Source organism: Otolemur garnettii, unplaced genomic scaffold, assembly GCF_000181295.1.
Source record: "Otolemur garnettii isolate 467f Iridium unplaced genomic scaffold, OtoGar3 scaffold00023, whole genome shotgun sequence".
In the NCBI taxonomy this organism is placed as follows: Eukaryota; Metazoa; Chordata; class Mammalia; order Primates; family Galagidae; genus Otolemur; species Otolemur garnettii.
The window spans coordinates 9,777,433-9,784,563 of record NW_003852418.1 but is presented as its reverse complement, the minus strand read 5'-3'; the positions used below and the strand labels follow the sequence as shown (position 1 = coordinate 9,784,563).

The following is a 7,131-nucleotide window of genomic DNA, read 5'->3' as shown; positions in this document are numbered from 1 at the left end:
ACATCTCTTCTCCCTCTTACCCTGAATCCACAGATAGACGGGGTGCTCCTGTGCAAGGGATGGTTCATAAGGGAACCCACAATTCAATTCAGCCAAGTGTACTGGGTGGTGAGTGCATGCTGGGTATCATCTTGGTATTGGAGAGGTGTCAAAGAATCAGGCCTGTTCCTTTGTCCCCAAAGATCTCATAGCATAGTGGGATTGATAGACCCATAACCTTATAGCTAAAACATAAATTGCTAACTAATAAAAAGATAATCAGGAAATATTATTTGCATACTTAAATGATAAAGATGAGTGTGACTTCTAGGGGATCTTGGATGACTTCCTTTTGCACAGTGTGGTTCCTGCCATTTCCCCAGCCCCATTCCTGCCAGTCCAGCCACATTGGTCTTCTTTAAGTTGTACACATGGGACAAATTCTTTTGTACTTCGAAGCCTGCGCTCTGCTTGCTCCCACCATCTGGGAGCCACCATTCTTCCATACCTTCAGCCAACTAGCCCATTGTCACCCTTCCCGGCCAACTTAACAGTCACCTCCTTCAGGGGACCTCTCCTGAGAACCCAGCCAGTAGGCTCTCCCTCTCCCCACCCAGTATTGTCCAGCTCACTTCAAGTCTGTTTCCTTTTTTATATTTATTTCTTTGAGACAGAGTCTCACACTATGTTGCCCTGGGTAGAGTGCCATGGTGTCAGAGCTCACAGCAACAACCAAACTCTTGGGCTTAGATTCTCTGGCCTCAGCCTCCCAAATAGCTGGGACTACAGGCACCCACCACAATGCCCAGCTATTTTTTTGTGGTAGTTATCATTGCTGTTTGGCAAGCTGAGACCGGGTTCGAATTCACCAACCCCAGTGTATGTGGCCGGTGCCCTAACCGCTCAGCTACGGGCCGGAGCCTTCATGTCTGTTTCATTCCATATGTGTACTGTGGGGTGCCTACTGTGCGCTAGACACTCTCTAGGAGCGAGGGCTACATTGTGGAGCAAACTGACAAACTCTCGTGAAGTTTGTTCTAACAAGGAAAAAAAAAAGGAGTAACCCAAACAAATAAGGAAATGCTACAGTTTGTTGGAGGGGGACAAGTGCCAGGAGATAAATAAAGCAGGAACTCCGGAGAGGGAAGTGCTGAAGGGATGCAATTCAACAGGGACAGGCAGAAAAAGGCTTCCTGACAAGGTGATATTTCTACACAGGTCTGATGGAGTAAATGACACCATTATGCAAAAATCTGGGGAATCAATAGTCCACACAGAGTATAAAATAAATATAAACGGTGCCAGCGTCAGCCGGGCGTGAGCCTGGAGTCAGTGGGCAAACATTCCCTTCTCCATGCCCCAGCAGACCAGGAGGAGACGCCTTCCCCCTGGCTCCTGAGAGTGTTTCCAGTGGGCCAGAGCCCAGTTGCCCGTCTATGTGCCTCAGTTATCTGTTGCTGCCGGGCCGACCACTTCAAAACTTAATGGCATAGCTTTGCTCAGTGGCAGTATCGTAGCCAATGAGGTTTATTCAAGGCACGGTTATTGCTAATTGAAAACTTTTCCCAATACCCCACCATGAGGACTTGAAAATACAGTCGGCATGGCAATTTTTGACAGTCTCTACAGAGACTAAATTATAAAAAATAAGTAAATAAATAAATAAATCTTAATGGCACAGAATAACAACCAGTTGATTCTGTGAGGCAGGAATCCAGATGGTACACGGCTCTGTTGGGTCCAAGGTCTCTGCTGGGAGAAGTTGAAGAGCTGGGGGGATTCAAATCACGGGAGGCTTGAATAGTGCAGAAACTTCTTCATTCACTTGTATGGTGTCTGCCTGGAATGGCTCACTGGTTAGCCTCCACTAGGACAATCCAGTGCAGAGCCTGGAGGTAGCTGCCTCAGGTGGCTTGTGCTTCCTCACAGCATGGAGACCTAAGAGTGTCAGACATCTTGCATCTGAGTCCTCATGCAAAAGCCAAGTGTTCTAGCAAGCAGATAGGATGCTGAATGATGTTTTTACCAAGGCTTAGAAATCATGTGGCATAACTCCCCCTGGCTAGAAGAACCATGAGAAAGGGAAGGAGCATAGACCCCACTCTAGATTCCAGGAGAGTCTAAGGTCTGCATAGTTTAAATCCACCATGCACAGGAACGAACTCAAAATTCAGCCTTGGATTAATTTCTCTTTCTTTTCTTTTATGCTTTCTAACCCTTCCACTTCAGGCCTCAGGGCTACTTTTCTCATCTTCCTGAACACAAACCCTGGTCTTAAGCTCTACTTGTGGGGGAACCCAAACAGAGGCCACAGCTTCAATCTCAAACAAATTAGGCATCTTCCAGGCTTAAAAGATGCAGTTTGGTTTGATAGAAATTGAGTTTTCAATTGAGTTCACTTCCATTGGAATTTCTGATGGTCTTTGGAGCACAGGAAACTCACCGAGGACATTCTGACACAATCACACACTGTTCTCTTTTATAGACTACTTGGGTTTTCCAGTTCTATTTCTCTCCCACTTAGAGACTACCTGCTTTATGGGACAGCACAATGCCTGATAACAACCTTTAAATATTCCATGTTACGAAGATAAAGAACAATGGTGGACGCTTGAGGATTAACAGAGGTGAATATCGTCCTTCTCTTTTAATTTGGCTTCAGAAAGTCTGTGACAGAATAGCAGGATTTGGGTTGACTCAAATGGCACTAGAGAAGAGTGGCCTTATTTAAAAAATAAAATAAAATAAAATCCCCTGGGGATTCATATTTATTTTCTCTGCAGGTGATTTTTCTCCCATCCACTCTGAACATATAACATTCAGAATATGTCAAACGTGGCATCAATTCATCTCAAAGTGTTCACTATTACCTAGGGCCATTTTCGAGCCCTTTTCAAAAGTAGCCGTGTTTATAATAAAGGGAAGTTAGAATACTTAAAAACTTGACTGATTTAGTAATTATCTCCAAGAAAATTGTGGACTGATTCATTGATTTTTTTTTTCCCATTTGACAATTGCTTTACAAAAGCATTTTCCTATATCCTCCAACCCAGAATGGCAATTGATCTTTCAGTTTGGGGCTGAAACAATGAGGGTGAAGGTGACAGTGATGCTGCTGGTGGTGGAGGTGGTGATGATGAAGGGGATGGTGGTGATGGTGATAAAAGTGATGACACTAATGACAGTGAAGTTGGTAGTATACCGCACACTGGGAAAAACTGGCTGAAGATGGAAAGCGTTAGCTGTGGATAGTTCACTAAAAGACACAAAAGATTCCTTTAACATATGGACTCCCTAGCGCATCTGGTTGCAATTTTAACCTCTTCGCAGTATTCATGTGGAACCACCTAAGATTCTAATGTGAGAACCTTAATCAGGCAGAAACATCTGCACCCAGATGGATCCTGCCAGCCCAACACTGAGGGGTTCATGTCCCTGGGTCAGGCTCTGTTTGAATGGTGCTTCAGAAATGGTTGCCATGGAGATCTCTAGACATTGCCTCAGTCCAAAGGGAATTCTTATGGATTCATGAGTTGGGTCAACTGTGAACTTGTTTGGGGAAAGGAGTCCCTGTCTGGGGGCGCACCATGTGAGTGAATCCCCTTCTTGAAAAGGAAAGCCCTTCTTAATCTGCCCTCAGTGAGAGTTGACTCCTAAACCTACCACATCATGAACAGACCCAAATCCTTACCAAAGCCTCTCAGGTGGGGCTCTTCTGGTGGAGGTTTGCTCTGGCCATCTTTGAGAGAGACCACAGGACCATGTGTACCCTCAGGCTTCCATCTGAAGCAGACCAGCAACATCCACACGAGCCACGTCATCCACTATTCACTGTCCACTCACCTGCCTCCACGTGGACGAGCGGGAGGGAGACACAGATGATTTCTTCCAAAATAATTCATGCAGCAGTCTCACCCATCATCGAAGGCAAGCAAGAGACTGGTGTAGAAATGAATGTATTAATCAAGCTCCTCTTGCAGACTCGCTCCCTTCCATAGTGAGAGCCTTCAATTTGGGTGCTGTGATTTTCAAAGTCAGGGAAATGTTAAATAGAAACATGTCAGCTGGTATCAAATGGATCCCCAAAATAACACCGCAGAGGATGGATCCTTTGATAAAATACTCCTAAAGAGTTTCAAGATATATAATGGGTTTAAAAAAAAAAAAAAAAAAAGCAAGCAACTTGGCAGAATTTTCATCCAGTTTCCAGCTTCACTGAGATCACTTTCATTCCCAAATGATGTGAAGGTTGCATAATATGCTTACCCCTTACCCTCCCTCCGCAGCATGGACTCTTTTTCAATTCGCAGTTCATCTTCACCCTGAGATGGATGACTGCGTGAGGGCTGAGTCACTGGAACAGAAATGGCCTAATTTTCAGTTACATGTGGGCAAAATGAGCCAGTGTGTCAGCAACACGAAACATCCCTTTAGAGACTAAACTCTGCCGGCCAAAGGAGTCTTTGAGAATGGCCTTTCTCTTGTAAGCTTTTCCTGGCAATAGGAAAAGGGAGGTCTGTTTGTTTGTTTGTTTGTTTGTTTTTTAAATTAAATATGTTTGTCTTTCCAGCCACACTATAGGTGATCTGAATTTAGCACCTGATTCTTAATTGTCTCAGCACGGTCCACTATCCCTTGAATCTGAGAACAAGTCCTCAGTAAATTCTTACTGACATTTTGATTAATGATTCTCACCACCGACCGGGAGATGACAGAGCTTGGTGTGAACTGGGATTGTTGACAAAGAAGAAAAAGCTTTACTTCTATAAACAAATAGCTGTTCCGTGCTGGATTGTATCCCCTCTCCCAAACCAATTCATCTGTGAAGTCCTGGCCCCCAACACTCAGAATGTCACAGTCTTTGAAGACAGGATCTTTATACAGGTAATTAATGTTCAATGAGGTCCTTAGTCATGGGCCCTAACCCAATACAACTTTTGTATTTAAAGAAGAGATCGGGACACTGACAAGGACAGAAAAAGCGGGAAGATGGCTGTCTACAAGCCAAGGAGAAAGGTTTCAGATGAAATCGCCTCTGCTTATTCTTGATTTCTAACCCCTGGAACTAGAGAAAATAAATTTCTGTTGTTTAAGCTACTCAGTCTGTAGTAATGGATCTTCCCTTTCTCTGGGGTTCTGTCTTTGAGAGTTGATACTGTTTATGTGCACGCATGGAGCCCCGGAGTGAACTATGACATGTTTTTATATCAAAGTCAAGGGTGAGAGATATTTGAACTTGAGCTTAAGCGTTCAATTTATAGCTAGCCAGATAGAGCTTCTGTAAATTGCATAGTCCCCAAAGAGTCCCAAATGATTTATAATCTCTAAGAGTGAAAAAAATAAGTGGCCTTCTTATATTAATATTTGATATACCCCCCACTCCAACTCCCCGCTAAAAAAATGACAGGCATTTAGATCACATCTCAGAAACTAATCTGAGCAAAATGTCAAGCCCCAGGCGGGCCAGCCTGTCTATTAGGTAGTGTACCCTCGGGACCCAGGTGGTTGTGACTTTCCTCCTTCCTGTTGTCTAAACCTGATAATAAGAGGGTGTGAGCTGGGGGAAAAAATTGATATATTAAAATGAGAAAATTATAGGATACCCTATGTTTAGTTCACGCTGAGCCGGCGCCCACTCAGTGCTCCTCAATCACTGCCTCCTTCTTCCTACCTCCCTGTTCACCAACCTCCAGGTCCCCTCAAATCCCCTTCCCTTTGCCAGCTCTCCAAACCACTCCTCCTCCCCTGAGGAGCCTGCTTCCCTTTTCCTCCAAGGCTGAGCTGGGCACAGAGGGGACATTCTCCTCTGCAATCCTCCACCCCAACCCCACAGACTGGGGCACCAGTGGTGGGAGAAGCTGCAGGTACTCAGGGGCCTTTCTCCATTTCCCCTCCCCCACACCCAGGTCTCTTCTCCACCTCCCCTCCCCCACACCCAGGTCCCTGCTCCCCCTTCTCAGCCAAATGTCCTGGAACTGGCTCCTGAGAATTATATCTCCTGGGCTCCAGCTGGGCTTGGCCAAGGGGAGGTTCTGCTGGAGGTCAAGGGCAGGAGGAGGAGGAACAGTGGGGCTGCCTCTCTGCCAGTCCCTCTCTGCCTCATGGGTGACCACAGTCCTGTGGGCCCCACCTTCACATGGCTCTCCTTCAGCGCCCCTATGCTCTCCCCACCACCACCCGTCCTGTCCAACCCAGGGCTGAACCAGGCCCTTCTCAAGCTGGTCCCCAGGTGTTTCCAGCCCTTGTCCTTCCCTTGTTCTGCTTGGAAACCCCATGGAGCCTGCCTCTGTTTCCTGCTGGGGCTGTGCCTGATAGAAACCACTAGAACAGAGTCCAGAGGACAGCCAAGATGGAGTTTCTGACCCAAAGGACCCTCAACCCAGAGCAGGAGCCCACATCTGCAGCTCTGAGGTTTGGGGAGACTCTGGTTCCCCCAGGACCTCAGCTCTGCACCCCATCAGCCCTGTACAGACCCCACCCTAAAGTCACTATCTGCCAGGTGCCTTTGCTCGTGCAGCTGAACCAGTCCACAGAGCAGTGGGAGGGGCCTGGGCTCTCCTGGCAATCCTGGCTGGCCCCTTCTAAGCCTTGTGACTGTGGGGTCACTTGGCCTCTGGCCTCAGTCTCCTCCTTTGTAAAATGGGTGTCATGCTGGAACCTGCTGTGTGTGGTGGGTGGGGCCTGAGTGACATACGGCAGGCTCAGTGCTCAGGTCTGGGTCTGTGCCTGGACAGGCTCCATGAACCCAGCTCTGGGGACCTCCCTGTGCCTGCGACTCACCCTGCCCAGCCCGCCTCCCCCACCCAGGCCTCTCTGTAGGAGGAAGACCCTGTGCAGGCCTATCCCCTTTGGCGTCCACCCCGTGTCCCTGGAGGAGGAGGGGGGATTCACATCCACGGATTCAACCAACTGCTGATCAAAAATACTCAGGAAAGAACATTGTCTCTGAACTAAACATGTACAGAAGGCTTTTCTTGTCCTTATTCCCTAAACACTGCAGTCTGACAACTATTTACACAGCTTTTACACTGCATTGGGTATTACGAGTAATCTAGAGATGATTTACAGTGTACAGGGGGAGATGTGTGGGTTCTAGGCAAATAGTCTGACATTTTATATCAGGGACTTGAGCATCTGTGGATTTTGGTATCT

At 46.9% G+C, this 7,131-nt stretch overlaps 1 non-coding gene across 1 annotated transcript; it reads left to right on the top strand.

Annotated features, from left to right (window-relative positions):
- The first annotated feature begins 1,470 nt into the window (after positions 1 to 1,470).
- Positions 1,471 to 1,611, top strand: LOC111724483. Its single transcript, XR_002772780.1, has one exon. It is a non-coding gene; the product is annotated as a U4 spliceosomal RNA (small nuclear RNA).
- The last annotated feature ends 5,520 nt before the right edge of the window (positions 1,612 to 7,131 follow it).